The sequence below is a fragment of the Scyliorhinus canicula genome, chromosome 6 (assembly GCF_902713615.1).
Source record: "Scyliorhinus canicula chromosome 6, sScyCan1.1, whole genome shotgun sequence".
In the NCBI taxonomy this organism is placed as follows: Eukaryota; Metazoa; Chordata; class Chondrichthyes; order Carcharhiniformes; family Scyliorhinidae; genus Scyliorhinus; species Scyliorhinus canicula.
In genome coordinates, this window is record NC_052151.1 from 110,830,155 (window position 1) to 110,847,907 (window position 17,753).

Sequence of the window (17,753 nt, forward strand, 5' to 3'; positions counted from 1 at the left end):
GTCATTTAATATGGTCAAGGTGAATCTTGGAAGAGAATGGTGTGGTCAACCATGTCAAAGGCTGCACAAAGTTCAAGGAGGATTGAGGGATAGAATATATTTGTTGCATCATCTAAGATGTCAGTTGTGACTTTGATAAGTGCCATTTTCAACTTTGGCAGAGGTGGAAAGGTGATTGGACGGATTCAAATGTGGAGTTCCAGGGAAGATAGGGATAAAATCCGGAGGCAACAACACGTTCAACGACTTTGGAGAAGAGATTGAAGATGGGTAGTAGTTTGCAAGGCCGGAGGGCGGAGGGGGTCAAGGCCTAAAGACTCTGGGGAGTGAGAAACGTTGATAATATCAGCCATCATGGGAGCCAGGAAGGGAAGGTGGGAGGTCAATAGTTAAGTGGGAAGAGGTTGAAGAGAGCAGGAGGTGGGTTTCATGGACAGGATGAAGTTGGAGAGGTTATAAGGAAATCAAAGAAATTAAAGAAAGGTGCACATGCAGGATTAGGTCAGGTGCCATATCACAGAATCATTATGGCGCAGAAGATGGCAATTTGGCACCGGCTCTCCAAATGAGTAAATAAATTCAGCAAACCCAGATTGACAGGGCATTAGCATGGGCATGCCATTTGAGTAATGAAAGCATGCAGAGTGAGAGGATCTTAATGTCAAGCAGCCTTTTGTGCACAATCTGGCATTGTGGTCCATGGCGGTCCCGTTAATATCCTTTCATAATCCATTAGAAGGGCGACACATTAGCACATGGTTAGCACTGTTGTTTCACAGCATCAGAGTCCCAGGTTCGATTCTCGGCTTGGATCACTGTGTGTATGCAGTCTGTACGTTCTCCCGGTATCTGCATAGGTTTCCTCCAGGTGCTCTGGTTCCCTCCCTGTTGTATTATATTGTATATATGGGTGTTACGGTAAGGCCTCTGTGCTACACGTACAGGGGTAGATCCCTGCCTGCTGGCTCCGCCCAGTAGGCAGAGTATAAATGTATGTGCTGTCCGAACAGCAGCCATTTCGTCAGCTGCTGTCGGAGGCCACACATCTCTGTGTAATAAAGCCTCGATTACATTCTACTCTCATCTCATTGTAATTGATAGTGCATCAATTTATTACACAGAGATTTTTCAGAGATGGACCTCCGAATCAAGGCGGATTGCCTGCAGCTGCATCCTCGAGCAGACAATGTAAAAAAAGACTTTGACCATTGGCTCGCTTGCTTTGAAGCATACATCGGGTCTGCGCCAGACCCAATCCCAGAAGCACAGAAGCTCCAGATTCTGTACACGCCGCTGAGCTCCAACGTTTTTCCCCTCGTCCAGGATGTGCTAACCCATGTAGAAGCCATGGCGCTACTGAAGGAGAATTACGCTCAGCGGACCAACAAGATCTACGCCAGGCACATCCTGTCCACGCGGCACCAACCTCCCAGTGAGTCAGTGGAAGATTTCTGCCATGCCCTGCTCGCCCTGGTTAGAGACTGTGACTGCCAGGCCGTTTCGGCTACTGAACATTCGAACCTGCTGATGAGAGACGTGTTCGTTACGGGCATAGAGTTGAACTACATCCGCCAGCGACTCTTAGAAGGGGCCACGCTTGACCTCGCGGCGACAAAGAAACTAGCGCTCTCGCTTACAGTCGCCTCACGCAACGTACAGGCCTATGCCCCCGATCGCATGGCCCACTCCCCTTGTGCATCGTAGACCCCACCGGTGGCCACTCCATCATGGCCCCATCAGCGACCGCCCCCAGCCAACCCCACACCTGCCCTGCGCGGCAGCCAAGCAACCCCGGGGGACCCAAATGCTACTTCTGCGGACAGACAAAACACCCCCGGCAGCGCGGCCTGGCACAGAAAGCGCTCTGCAAGGCCTGTGGCAAGAAGGGACATTTTGCTGCAGTGTGCCAGGCCCGCTCAATTGCCGCTATTGTCCCGGCACCCCCCACGTGCGGCCACAGGGCACCGCCATCTTGCTGTACTCACAACACATGTGGCCCGTGGGTGCCGCCATCTTGCTTGCCTCAGAAACAATGGGCGCCGCCATCTTGCCTGCCCCAGTACACGTGCGGCCCGGGAGCACCGCAACTTGCCTGCCCCAGTTCACGTGCGGCCTGTGGGCGCCGCCATCTTACCCGCCTCAGGAGCCCTGCCTGTAGGGCACCTCATCAGGCCACTCATCGCCTGCAACCACCGCCAACCAGCCGCGTCTCGCCTCGTTCATGATGAACCAGTCTCGACTGCACAACCTCGCGACCGCTTTGACAAAGGTGAAGGTCGACGGGCACGAGATATCCTGCCTTCTGGACTCCGGGAGCACTGAGAGCTTCATCCACTCCGATACGGTAAGGCGCTGTTCCCTCGCGGTACACCCCGCTAAACAAAGAATCTCCCTGGCCTCCGGATCCCATTCCGTGGCGATCCGGGGAGGGTACTGCATCGCCACCCTCACCGTTAGGGCGTAGAGTTCAGCGGCTTCTGGCTCTACGTCCTCCCCAACCTCTGCACTGCCTTGCTACTCGGCCTGGACTTCCAGTTCTAGGGCCTGACCCCGATCGCATGCTCCCCCTCATGGAACTCCCCCTCCCCACTGCCCCAAGGTCCTCAAACGATGCCTGGGGTTCTTTTTGTATTACACCCAGTCGGTCCCAAACTATGCGGACAAGGCCTGCCCACTCATTCAATCCACCACTTTCCCACTGACGGCCGAGGCTCATCAGGCCTTTAACCGTATCAAGGCCAACATTGCCAAGGCCACGATATACGCGGTCGACGAGACGCTCCCCTTCCAAGCTGAAGGCGATGCATCAGGCGTCGTTCTGGCCGCCACCCTCAACCAGGCAGGCAGCCCCGTGGCTTTCTTTTCCAGCACCCTCCATGCCTCCAAAATTCGGCACTCCTCTATCGAAAAGGAGGCCCAAGCATCTTAGAAGCTGTGCGACATTGGAGGCATGACTTGGCCGGCAGGAGATTCACTCTCCTCACTGACCAACGGTTGGTTGCCTTCATGTTTAACAAAACACAGTGGGGTAAGATCAAAAATGATAAAATCTGGAGCTGGAGGATCGAGTTCTCCACCTACAATTACGAGATTTTGTATCGCCCCGGTAAGCTCAACGGACCCCCCGATGCCCTATCCCGAGGTACATGTGCTAGCGCACAAGTGGACCTGCTCCGCACCCTGCACGACAATCTCTGTCACCCAGGAGTCACCTGTTTTTACGACTTCATTAAGGCCCGCAATCTGCTGTACTCCATCGAGGAAGTCAGGGCTATCACCAGAGATTGCCAGGACGGCGCGGAGTGCAAACCACACTACTACTGCCCCTTTGAACGCCTCAGCATGGACTTCAAAGGGCCCCTCCCCTCCACCGACCGCAGCACGTACTTTCTCAGTGTGGTCGACGAATATTTCCGATTCCTCTTTGCCATCCCATGCCCCGATATGATGTCTGCCACCGTCATCAAAGCCCTCAACACCATCTTCGCTCTGTTCGGTTTACCCGCCTACGTCCACAGTGACCGGGGATCCTCATTTATGAGCAATGAGCTGCGTCAGTAGCTGCTCAACAGGGGCATTGCCGTGAGCAGGATGACCAGCCACAACCCCAGAGGATACGGGCAGGTGGAGTGAGAGAATGGGACGGTCTTAAAGGCCGTCCAGGAATCACCCGGACTCCCGCTGGCAGGAGGCCTTCCCCGACGCACTTCACTCCATTCAGTCTCTCCTGTGCTCCTTGACTAGTGAAACCCCCCCCCCCATGAACCTCTCTTTGCCTTCCCCAGGAAGTCCACTTTCGGGGCTTTTCTCCCAACATGGCTGGCAGCTCCAGGACCCATTCTCCTCTGTAAACACGTGCGACTGTAAGGTGGACCCGTTGGTTGAGAGGGTACAGCTACCCCATGCCAACCCGTAGTACGCCTGGCATAGCATACCCCGATGGCCGCCAAAACACAGTCTCCCTCAGGGACCTGGCACCAGCTGGGTCCCCACACACCTCCCATCTGCCCCGGCGCCACCCTCCCTTCCCCCGGCGCACCCCACCGCTTCCCACGCTCCAGGACAATCCGTCCTCCCCTTGCTTCCACCCAGGGATGAAGAGGATTTCGACACGCTCCCGGAGTCACTGAAGACCAAGCCGACGCCTGAGTTGCCACCAGCACTGCGGCGCTCTCGATGACAGATCAAGGCGCCGAATCATCTAAATTTGTAACCTTCTCTGTAATTTTTTAAAAAAGCAATCTTTATGTATATAGTTTTCCACCACCCCCTCTGGACTCATTTTTAACAGGGGGTGAATGTGGTAGTCACCACTGGTGTATTATATTGTATATATGGGTTTTACGGTAAGGCCCCTGTACTACAGGTACGGGGGTAGATCCCTGCCTGCTGGCTCCGCCCAGTAGGCGGAGTATAAATGTGTGTGCTCTCTGTACAGCAGCTATTTTGTCAGCTGCTGTAGGAGGCCACACATCTCTGTGTAATAGGGGCTGTTTAGCACACTGGGCTAAATCGCTGGCTTTGAAAGCAGACCAAGGCAGGCCAGCAGCACGGTTCGATTCCCGTAACAGCCTCCCCGAACAGGCGCCGGAATGTGGCAACTAGGGGCTTGTCACAGTAACTTCATTGAAGCCTACTCATGACAATAAGCGATTTTCATTTTCAATAAAGCCTCCATTACATTCTGCTCTCATCTCATCATAATTGATAGTGCATCACTCACACAGGCCCAAAAGATGTTAGGTAAATTGAACACCCTGAATTCTCCCTCTGTGTACCTGAACAGGCGCCGGAATGTGGCGACTAGAGGCTTTTCAAGTTAACTTCATTGCAGTGTTAATAAAGCCTACTTGTGACAATAAAGATTATTAATATAGAATAAATGAAACACTTAATCCAGCAGAATATGCAGTCATTATAAAACACATTACATTAACCACCATTTTGTATTTTCTATTGGCGACACCACTCCTTTAGTTCGATGAAAAAAGACTAAAGTTCAACGGTTGGACATGAGGCCTTGAAAAGCAATTAACAAATTTTGGACAGAACTTCATACATTTGAAAGCTTTATTGTTTTGGGACCAAAACAGGGTAATTTCTATCCAAGAGATTTGAAGCATTCTCCAGCAGAATGCATAAACATGATGCAGTAAAGCTTCAAATCTGTCAAAAGAATATTTATTGATTCACCTTCAACGTCTCCTGCAAGTTATTGTAGTATTTATAAACTGACAAGTGTTCCAAAGCCTCAACCGGTCCTTCACCCTCAGATGGGCAGCTTTGCAAGAGTCACAAAAGGGTGGGAGGGGAAGTATCATTTAAAATGATACTGGTCTTTTTTTTTAAAGAAGATTTATTACCTTTACATTAGCTTCTCGTTCTTGAAAATCTACAGGAGGAAACAGTGCAGCAAAGGTGAGAACACGTTTCAACTGTTCTCATTTATCTTTGACATTACTGAAGGACAAATTGACAGTCATTTAACCATCCACGTATCAGAAAAACCGAGATATTTTGTGGTCAATGATAGTTGAGTTAGATTAGCCAGTATCCTTCCCAAAGGGCAAATTAATGACTGTCCATCATTTTCTTCAGGACCATGCGATGATTTTCAGCTTTTATGCTGTGAAAGGTTAGAGATCAAACTCCATTCCCAAGCAGTTATCAATTAATGTCATCTATCAACCTCAGCACGTTAGTACAAATAATGGAGCAATAAAAGTTACCCTGAATAATACCATTAATAAATTGATATGTATTTTATGGCTGTAAGTACATTGACTGTAACTCCCATATTTAAAAACTAGATGTGTTAAATATTGATATTACTATTAATGGAGGCATTCACATTTCTTCACTGCTTCACTTAAGATATCACGGGATGGATTCTCCGGTTCCCCAGCCAGGTGTGTGTCTTGGTGGCATGCCGTCCGTTGGTGGCGGGACTGTTTTCCATTGAAACCACCCCACGCCATTGGGAAACCTATGGGTGGGCATGTGCTGCCAGCAGGAAAGATGAATCGCAACGGCCAGAGAATTCTGGTCCATGTCTGTGCTGATTTGTGCTGATTTGATTACTGATTTATGCAGGGCCAATACAATTGGCCTCAGCTTCCATGAAAGGAAGGGGAAAGTTGGCCCTGGTGCAGTACTCGAAGGAATGGCCCATGTGGGGGTTTACTCCCTCTGTAGATGCAGTCATTTCTCTTTCAAACCCCTTAGACAAGAGTGGAATGAATGTGAGGCATGAGGTGTCAGTTTATTTTCTAGTTCTGTTTTGCTGCCAGTTCTTGATTAAACTGTCTAAAAAACCGCAAATTATCCATCTTGCCACTTAGAAGGATTTCAGAAAGAGTTGTACATGCATTGGCAGCCACACTGTGGGCCAATGTGCATGTACAACTGATTTTGAACCTTTTCCAGTCAAGCAGCGGAAGTTAGTGTTCATATTAACTTGGACATGGGAATACAGGAAACAATTCCAAAATTTGCAGGTAACACCAAAGTTTACTGAACAGCGAGGAGGACAGACATCAGAAAATGTGTACATGCCAATGCAATGGACAGATGTTTGACAGATTAAATTTAATGCAAAAAGTGTATGCTGATACAATTTGGTAGGGAAATTGAGGAGATGTAATATAAAATAAAAGATACAATTCTAAAGTGAGTGAGGAACAAGGGGACCTGGGGGTGTATGTGCACAAATCATCGAAGAATGCAGGTCAGCTTGTGAAAGTGGTTAAAAAGTAACAGAAAGTCTTGGGGGTTATGTATTGAGGCATAGGCTAAAATCCCAAAGTCAAGAGACGTTTTGCTGGTCCGTCAAATAATCTGTCCTGCTACGATTCCTGTGGCTGGGAAGTAGGGTCAGGCAGTAGGGGATTTAGGAATGTACACTTGCATCCCTCTTCGATATGGTTCCAAGTTGGCTGTCTTGGCAGCCATGTTGGAAATGAGTCTAATCTATTTATTTTTTTCTCCAATAAATTGACATTAACATTTATTTAAGAAAACTAAATTTGCAGCCCTTTTACATTTAACAAAATGAATACAAATTGCACTGACTGACATCGACATCAGTTGGTAGGGAGGTCAAATGTGTCTGACAGATTATGAGCAGCTCTGACTATCTTCCCTGGGGTTACTTGTCAACTGTTGTGCACAAATCAGTGGCTGAATCATGAACCTGGCAGTCAGAAAGGTGAAAGAAGACAATTTCTTAAGGAAACCCAGGGCTTTCTCTGTACGTTGTGGAGTTGCCAGGCAGAATGCAACTTACAGACTTGAGCTACTGGTTTATCTGTTCGTCTACTTCACACTGATCGAGTCCACAGTTTATTAGAATCAACTAATTACATTGTGAAAATTTAAGTGTTTTCAAAAATAAAATCAAACAAAAAGACAAACATCAGTTTTAGATAAAGAAGCTCACTGGTATTTTTTTAAAAATTCCATTCATGTTGTTACCTTGGACCTTTCAAACTCTGGCATTCAACTCTGGGTCTTTGTTTCCAATGGAGTTTTGAATCCACAGTGTCCGTCTTTCAGTTTGACAGGTCACCGGCCTGAAAGCCATCCTGATTGACAGGTTTGGCAACTCGGCGGCTGGGAGCACGAGTAGTCCACAGCTGTCGGATGTAAATTGCCTGCTGATATGAGTGAAAACATGCTGGATGCTGACCGCAACACCTGGGAGGGGGGAGTGGGGGCGGCACAGCAACACCGTGGGTGGATCCAATTCCAGACAAAAGTAGGATTTGTGCATGGGTAGCTGTTGGGGTTAGTGGTGGGTCTGATGTGTGTGGAGCTCAGAGAGCTTGAGGCAATCACTCTCGTCCTTCCTGGCCCACAAGCTGTGCTGCAAAAGTACTCAGCTTCACCACAAAACTAACCTTGCCTCCAAGCTGCTGGGTTTGCGAGACCTGTGAGACTGGCAGGCCAAGATAAAATCAGATTGCATCAGAGACCGGCAGTGAATTAGATTAAATTATAGGCTGCCAGCCTCTTAATTAGCCTGGTGTGAGAGATTGGCCGGCCACCCTTTGACCCATCTCTGTTATGACTTTATCTAATGTCATAAAGAAGTCCTGAGTTTGAACCAGAAAAAAGCCACATTCATGCAACAGGAAAATGAGCTTGGGCCAGATGAATTCATGAAGAGAGAAGGGGTTAAGGAATGAGAGAGTGATAGTTGGAATTGACCTGTGCAACAGGGACTGGCTCATAGTCTTACAAGTCTTTCCCTGTTCTTCAAAATTCTTGTTTTGTTATGTTCCAGCAGTAAGACGTTTTCATATTGCTGGGCATTAATTAACAGTTCCTCAACACTATTCTTCAAAGGGCAGCTATCAGTATGAGCGGGCAGGCACGCGCAATGCGGCCGCATTTATTTTATATGGTAAAAAGGCCGCTCGCAGCTGGCATAGTTACAAGTCGGCTGCTGAGGCTGTTGCACGCAAATTTGTGCAATCGGGAGCGCCGCGATGGACGGCTCCACGTCCCTTCCCACACACGCCCACGACCCACCGCGGGTCACGTCCCCGACTTTGAAGATCACTGGTCTAACCAGTGTATAGATGATTAGCTTGATCATTTCTGTGATAACCCCCACGAGGGCCATGGGGAGATCTACTATTGATTTCCCCATGGAACTTATGGAATATGAGTTTCCCTGTTAACAGGCAGAGGCCTGCTCAAATGGGACTCGTTAACTCAACCCTTTAAATGCCAGCCATACCTGAACATGCAGGTCTGGTAGCCCTGGGCTGAACTCTATTGCTGCATGGATGATAATGGTTTTTCTTCTGGGTTATAAGTTTAAAAAACATTTTTGGAAATATTTTTATTCCAATTTTAACATTTAATATACAAAACAAAACACCCCAAAATGAAAAGAATAACAGGAAAACCCACCCCCTACCAACCAACACATATATAACTTGAGGAATAACCCTCCGCACCATCCCAACTCTCCTCCCAGACCGCCTCTATCCCTCCGGAGCAGCTAACGGTAACCTTGGGGCGCGATTCTCCGCTGCCCACGACGGGTCGGAGAATAGCGGGAGGGCCTTCCCGACCTCCCGCTATCCCCCCCCCCCCCCCCACGGCCGTCCCACGATACGAATCGCTGCTCGCCGTTTTTTACGGCAAACAGCAATTCTCTCCTGGCCGATGGGCCGAGTTCCCAGGCCTTTACATCCGTTTTCACGAACGCAAACACACGTGCTTTCACCGTTCGTGAAAACGGCAGCAAAGTGCCGTCCCGGACAACCATGGCACCGATTGGCACGGCCGCACCACGGCCGTGGCCGATACCCGCGCACTATTTGTTCCTCCGCCGCCCTGCAGGATCAGTCCGCGGGGCGGCTGAGGGGCATGATGGCCCGCGCATGCTCGGGTTTGACGTGTCTGCGCGATGACGTCATCCGCGCATGCACGGGTTGGAGCCGTCCAACCCGCGCATGCGCGGGTGTCGTCATCGTGCGCGTCAGCCACCATGACGCTTGGCGCGCGGGCTTAGCGACGGTCGCTAAGCCCGCGATGCCGTGCTTCACGGGGCCGCGCTGCTAGCCCCGACCGGCGGGGAGAATCGGTCCCGGGAGGGGGCGCGGAGGCTGCCGTGAAACACGGCCAGTTTCACGGCAGCCTTTACGACTCGCCGTATTTGCGGAGAATCGTGCCCCAATTCTTTAGAGTGAAGAATAAAGAGACACCATCACTTATGGAATGCCTATCGACCCCCCCATGTGAACTTTTCATTCTTAAGGTACAGGAACACCATCAGTCCTCCAGCGAAAACTTCCGTCCCCTCTCCCGTCTGTAGCTTCAGCAGATCTGGCTCCCAGGGGACTGAGCTCCAAGTCCAAGTGCAAGATCACCGACACGGTGATGGAATGCCAGGAAAACCTTCCTTGCAAAATCTCGCACCAGCATTCGACTAAATGTCTCCCTCCGCAGAATCCCAAACTTCTCTGTCAATTCCTCCAAACTCGCAAATCGCCTTTCCAAAAATAAGTCCTTCATTTCCACCAACCTCGCTCCTCCCATTCCTGAAACCTAGCATCCGGTGGGGGGGCCTCCACGGTGGCCGGCCCGCGATCGGGGCTACCGATCAGCGCGCATGCTCATTCCCGGGGGGGGTTATGATCCTCTGCGACTGGCCCCTGTAGGGCTCCATCATGTTGCACGGGGGCCGTCGCGCGCATGCATGGCTGCGCGGGCGTAACTGTAGGTCCTCGCCGGCAGCCGGAGCTGCGGGACGCACACCGGCACTCTGATAGCCCCCTTGAAAAATGGAGAATCACCCCAGACCTTCGAGGAAAAAGTCCGGAGTGATTCTCGCCCGTTTTCCAGCGGGCGTGGGGACTTAGTCCCCAGAAGGGAGAATCCCACCCCCTATGTTCCAACCACCACACTCCACCTCACTATCCCCCTCCACTTGTCTGAGTTCCTCAATGCAATGGCCAATGGCTCTATCGCCTGCGGAAACAATAGGGGCAACATGGGACACCCCTGCCCATTTTTATTGAAACCCCACACAATCGGCAATCACCTTTCCCATCCTCACACATAAACTCGGATCCGCGAGCAACCCTATATCGAACCTCCACTCCAGGCCAACATCCACCAAGTGCAGAGCATGATTCAAATAACGAATTCCAAGTATTCCGCTTTCCTCACCCCTGACAACAAATACCTCTCCATAATAAATCAATCAATCCTTGAATATATATTATGTACTGCCGAGAAAAAGGGATACTCTCTGCCCCCTGGATGTTAAAAGCACCACGGGTCTGCTCCCCCCATCTCCTTCCTAAAAGCTGCCAACATCCTCCTTCCCCCCAGAAGGGGTTCAAGAGTGTGGCTTGGATCGATCCATCTTCGGATGCAACACTGTATTTAAATCTCCCCATATAATTAATTGATGCATGCCCAGGCACGGGATGGTCTCCAACATCCTCGTCATAAACCCTACATCATCCCAATTCAGGGCAGACATGCTAACCAGCCCCACCAATCTCCTCTCTAACCTCACCACCCGATACTATAACGTATCCACCCTTTTGATCTGCCACCACCTTCTCCATCTAAAACCTAACTCTCTTACCCACTAGTACCACTAGCCCCGGGCCTTGCTATCAAAACCCAAGTGAAACACCTGACTCACCCAACTGTTCCAAAGCCTCAACCGGTCCTTCACCCTTAGATGGGCAGCAGCACCACATCGGCTCTCAAGCTCTTTAAATATGAAAGGACTCTTCCCTCTTCACCGGTCCACCCAACCCATGCATGTTCCATATTACCATTCGGACTGGGGGCCTCTCACCTCCCCCCCTCCTATCTGCCATAACTTCCCCGCGGGGCATACCTCCTCCTCCCCCCCCCCCCCCCACCCTCCCACCCCCCCTCACCCACTGTGGGATTACGGTGTTAGTGTGCAGTTTTGGCCTAGGTTTGGTAGCAAGGTGGCCCCCACCAGAGCCCCCTTCCCCCATATACCTAACACAAAAAGCAACAAAAACCGTCCCACAATCTACCCTTCTACACAACCAAACATGCTAAACAGCAAACAAAGGGTAAAACCCCTCACTCTTTATACCACAGTCCCCAAAACATCCCTTCCCAACCACAACATAAGAAATCAAAGTCCTAACTCATTTCAATCCTAGTCCCCCACCATCTCAAAGAAATGGTCCCTGGAGTTGTACGTTAACTCTCAGCTTCACCGGGTAGACCAACCCGAACCACACATGGCTCTTGTAAAGCGCTGCCTTTGCCCTATTAAAGGCCACCGTGGTCTTGCCAGCTCCACTGTGACGTCCTGGTATATATGAATACCACTTCCATCCCACCTCACCTCCCGATTCTGCTTGGCCCATCACGAGACCTTCTCCTTCATCTGATAGCTGTGAAACAGATTATCACAGATCATTCGCCTTTGGCTTTGGCCAGAGCAACTAATGAGCCCTATCCAGCTCAAAGAGGGAGGTGTTTTCCTCCTCCCCCAACAACTTGGTGAATATCCTGGAAAAGTACTCTGACGGCCTTGGGCCCTCCAGCCTCTCAGGCATTCCCACAATCCGAAGATTCTTCTGCGCGACCGTTGCTCCATGTCCTCCACTTTGGTCCTCAGCCCTTTCTTCATTTCTTCCATCTTCTGCAGTTCCTCTGCCAACGAGGGGACATGAGAAGTCTTTGGCAGGTAGGATCAAGGAAAACCCAAAAGCTTTCTATAGGTATGTCAGGAATAAAAGAATGACTAGGGTAAGAGTAGGGCCAGTCAAGGACAGTGGTGGGAAGTTGTGTGTGGAGGCTGAGGAGATAAGCGAGATACTAAATGAATACTTTTCGTCAGTATTCACTCAAGAAAAAGATAATATTGTGGAGGAGAATGCTGAGACCCAGGCTATTAGAATAGATGGCATTGAGGTGCGTAGGGAAGAAGTGTTGGCAATTCTAGACAAGGTGAAAATAGATAAGTCCCCGGGGCCAGATGGGATTTATCCTAGGATTCTCTGGGAAGCCAGGGAAGAGATTGCGGAGCCTTTGGCTTTGATTTTTAGGTCATCATTGGCTACAGGAATAGTGCCAGAGGACTGGAGGATAGCAAATGTGGTCCCTTTGTTCAAGAAGGGGAGTAGAGATAACCCCGGTAACTATAGGCCGGTGAGCCTAACGTCTGTGGTGGGTAAAGTCTTGGAGAGGATTATAAAAGATACAATTTATAATCATCTAGATAGGAATAATATGATTAGGGACAGTCAGCATGGTTTTGTGAAGGGTAGGTCATGCCTCACAAACCTTATCGAGTTCTTTGAGAAGGTGACTGAACAGGTAGACGAGGGTAGAGCAGTTGATGTGGTGTATATGGATTTCAGTAAAGCGTTTGATAAGGTTCCCCACGGTCGTCTATTGCAGAAAATACGGAGGCTGGGGATTGAGGGTGATTTAGAGATGTGGATCAGAAATTGGCTAGTTGAAAGAAGACAGAGAGTGGTAGTTGATGGGAAATGTTCAGAATGGAGTTCAGTTACGAGTGGCGTACCACAAGGATCTGTTCTGGGGCCGTTGCTGTTTGTCATTTTTATAAATGACCTAGAGGAGGGCGCAGAAGGATGGGTGAGTAAATTTGCAGACGACACTAAAGTCGGTGGAGTTGTAGACAGTGCGGAAGGATGTTGCAGGTTACAGAGGGACATAGATAAGCTGCAGAGCTGGGCTGAGAGGTGGCAAATGGAGTTTAATGTGGAGAAGTGTGAGGTGATTCACTTTGGAAAGAATAACAGAAATGCGGAATATTTGGCTAATGGTAAAATTCTTGGTCGTGTGGATGAGCAGAGGGATCTCGGTGTCCATGTACATAGATCCCTGAAAGTTGCCACCCAGGTTGATAGGGTTGTGAAGAAGGCCTATGGTGTGTTGGCCTTTATTGGTAGAGGGATTGAGTTCCGGAGCCATGAGGTCATGTTGCAGTTGTACAAAACTCTAGTACGGCCGCATTTGGAGTATTGCGTACAGTTCTGGTCGCCTCATTATAGGAAGGACGTGGAAGCTTTGGAACGGGTGCAGAGGAGATTTACCAGGATGTTGCCTGGTATGGAGGGAAAATCTTATGAGGAAAGGCTGATGGACTTGAGGTTGTTTTCGTTAGAGAGAAGAAGGTTAAGAGGTGACTTAATAGAGGCATACAAAATGATCAGAGGGTTAGATAGGGTGGACAGCGAGAGCCTTCTCCCGCGGATGGAGGTGGCTAGCACGAGGGGACATAGCCTTAAATTGAGGGGTAATAGATATAGGACAGAGGTCAGAGGTGGTTTTTTTACGCAAAGAGTGGTGAGGCCGTGGAATGCCCTACCTGCAACAGTAGTGAACTCGCCAACATTGAGGGCATTTAAAAATTTATTGGATAAGCATATGGATGATAAGGGCATAGTGTAGGTTAGATGGCCTTTAGATTTTTTCCATGTCGGTGCAACATTGAGGGCCGAAGGGCCTGTACTGCGCTGTATCATTCTATGTTCTATGTTCTATGAGGCGAGGCGGTCACTGTGTCACAGTCATGCATCACCCACCCTCTTCCACACCTCTCCCTGCTCTGCACAGTCTCCACGTCTTTCCAAAAGCCTCCTCTACCGGGGCCAGTGTATCCTGCATCAACTATTTGAACTTTCCCATCATCTCCTTTCCATGCCGCTCAAAATACTTGGCAAATGCCGCTCGATCTCCACCACCATCACCTCAGCCAGCATGTCCACCGTAATGGGTGCAACCCCAGCCGGCGAGCTTGCTCACATGACAATGAAAATCGCTTATTGTCACGAGTAGGCTTCAATGAAGTTACTGTGAAAAGCCCCTAGTCGCCACATTCCGGCGCCTGTTCGGGGAGGCTGGTACGGGAATCGAACCATGCTGCTGGCCTGCTTGGTCTGCTTTAAAAGCCAGCGATTTAGCTGAGTGAGCTAAACTAGCCCCTTTCTGCCACAGAACTCTGCATCAAACTCAGACCCGCAGGCGGACTAGCACCCGTTCCTCTTCGAGCAGAATTCTTTCATTGGGATTTTGACATTCTCTAATTCCCACATCTTCACTGAAGACAGCTCATATAAAAGTTCCTACCAAAACTGGGTGAAAAGGACCAAAAATCAAGAACTCTAGCAGGAGCCACCCAACGTGCAACCTCCACTTACAAGTCACCACTGTAAGTCCTCATAAGTAAACAAAGATAACCTTACAGACCTTGGCCAGGATTCTCCGATCCCACGGCCAAGTTCTGACGCCAGCGTCAAAAGTGGCGCGAGCCACTCCGATGTCAACATGCCTCCAGGCCCAGGTATTCACCCCTTCCTAGGGGGCTAGTACGGCGCCGGAGTGGTGTCCGCTGCTCCGGCACTCGAAAGCCAGTGCGCCACGGCTGGCGCGGGGCCGCCCATGCACGTGGGTTCCCGTCTGCGCGGCGGTCCCCGGACAATATATCGGAGCTCAGCGCAGTGGAACATAGGCCTCCCCACAGAAATAGCCCGCCCGCTGATCAATAGGCCCCGATCATGGGCCGGGCCATCATGGAGGCCCTTTCCTGGAGTCGAATCACCCCTGCCCCCCCACAAGGATGGTCCCCGCAGCCAGAGGTCCCACCGGGTAGGACCATACGTAGCCTGTACCGGCGGTACTCGGCCAAACTTGGCAGGCACTCAGCCCGTTGTGGCGCGGAGAATCTCTGGGGTGGGGCACTTTTAACGGTCCCCAACCGGCGCGTTGGCGATCCGGCGGGCGCCTGAAAATTGGTGCCGGAGAATCGCCTGGCTGGCGTCGGAGCGGCGTGGTGCGATTCTCGTGCCACCCCCCCAGCGATTCTCCGACCCGGCAGGGAATTGGAGAATCCGGCCCTTGTGTCTCCTGGATTAACACTGTTTCAAGTGAGATTTTTTCATTTAAACACTTTATTGTTAAGAAGCCTTTTGATTTACAAGTACACTTAAGAAAAAGTTAGAAATCTTTTCCCTTTCGAGACCTGATTTTGAATCCAGCTGAAATTGGCAGGATGAAATTATTTCTCTAATAACTCAATAAGTGTTCCAATTGATGGTCATGAATCCAACTGTCAGTCTTTTATGCAGAGATCAATATTTCAATGTTTGGGATTGAACGTTAGTTCATATTGACAATTAGATCAATTAGAATGTAAGGCTGGCAGATTTCAAAACTTTTATGATTATTGGGGGCGGAATTTAAAGTTGTTTCAACTAATTGATCAAATATGACTGAATGAAAATTGTGATCCTCCAGGCCCCATAAGGAAAGTCAGTCTCCCATGTTCTGGAATTCCCCTCCTGCCACCATAAGAACTTCCCAAGGTGACTAACCTTTGTATAGCTTGTAGTACCTGGATTTTCCCTCAGCCAATCTCCCTGCCAACCACATTAAATGAAAATCATTCTAGCTTAATGTCAATAAATACTCAAACTAACCTAATTAACTTTATTGCATTGCCTTCTCCCAGACCCTTCCATCAGCAGAAGGTACAGAATTCTCAAGACCCATACATCCAGATATAGGAACAGCTTCTTCCCCACAGCTACAAGACTCCTCAATGACCCCCCCCTTGGACTGATCTGTTCCCTGTAAGAACACTATTCACGACGCCCTATGTTGCTCTTGCTCATGGAATTGCACTGTTTGGACCCTTGTTCTGCACTGTAACCAATCACTGTTTGTCGATGCACCATTTGTCAATGCTCTCTGTTGATTATTCTCTTTGTCTACTATGTACGTACCGAGTACATTCCCTCGGCCACAGAAAAATACATTTCGCTGTACTTCGGTACGTGTGACAATAAATCAAATCAAATCAAAATCAAATTGGGCACTATTTTCCCACCATGTTGCGCCTCGTGCCAATCTGGGAGAGCTGGGTGCATCGCAGGAGCAGCCCAAATCAGGCTTTGCACCGGGGCTAAACCGCAATTTTCAATCTTTCCTAATCCATCTTCGCATCCTCGCGCAATCCTGCAATTATGGCTCCACCTCCAATTCAATGATCCGTGACCAGATCATTTTTGGTGTGCACTCGGACCCCCTACGCCAGCAGCTCCACAAAGTGAAACAGCTCACCCTCAATATAGACATCAAAACCTGTGTTCTGCATGAGCATGCCACGAACCGATACTCGCATATTCAAGCGGCAGAGACTGCGTGGCAAAGCCCCCACGATGCGGAGCGGGTGCAGGCCATAAAACAGCTCCAGGGCCTGAGCCTGGATGAGGGCAGCCATTTTTCACGCTTTTCCCGGGCTCCCGACCAAGAAGACTGCAAGGCCAACGACCGACCTGCGCAGACGCGCACTACGTACGACTGCACCGCGCATGCGCGCTGCTCAAACACCTGCCTCCCGTCACTCCCACCAGCTGCGCAGGGACGTCCGAACTGTACAACAACCGGTTACTGATTCCGACTCCGACATGGTTCCAGACCCTGACACCGAGGATCTCAAATCACCATTCCGGGTGATGGGCATCATCACCAAGCACATGGTGCTTCAAAAGAAAAAGGCCAAGCCCTTCCCAGTGATGAGCATTGATCCAGACGATGAGTGGTCTGCCACACTTACGGTCAACAAATCTCGCATCCGATTTAGTCTGGACACCGGCGCTTCAGCCAACCTCATTTCGCAGTCTGACCTGGACAGCCTCCACGTTAAGCCGACCATCCTTCCATCCGCCTGCCAGATTCTCAACCACAATGGCAATGCCATTGTTGCCAGCGGTTCATGCCAGCTTGTGGTGTTGCACCGTTCCTTAAAGGCCACCCTGCCCTTCGAGATTGTAGGGTCCACCAAGGCTTCCCTGCTCGATGCTCAGGCGCAAGATTCTAAACCTCATCCAAAGGGTTCACTCCATGTCACCCGCTGAGGCTTCAGCATCCCCGAACGCCGACTTTCAGACACAACTGAAGAACATCATTACTCGATACCACAGCATCTTCGAGGGCATGGGCACACTCCTATACACGTACAAAATTATTTTAAAACCAAATGCCACGCCTGTGGTTCATGCACCCCGCCGGGTGCCGGCGCCCCTCAAGCAGCAGCTGTAGGACCTCCAGGACCAACAGAACCAACCGACTGGGTCAGCTCCATGGTGTGTGTTAAGAAACCATCAGGCGAACTACGCATTTGCAGCGACCCCAAAGATCTGAACCGTAACATCATGAGGGAACACTACCCTATCCCAAAGTACGAAGAACTCATCTGC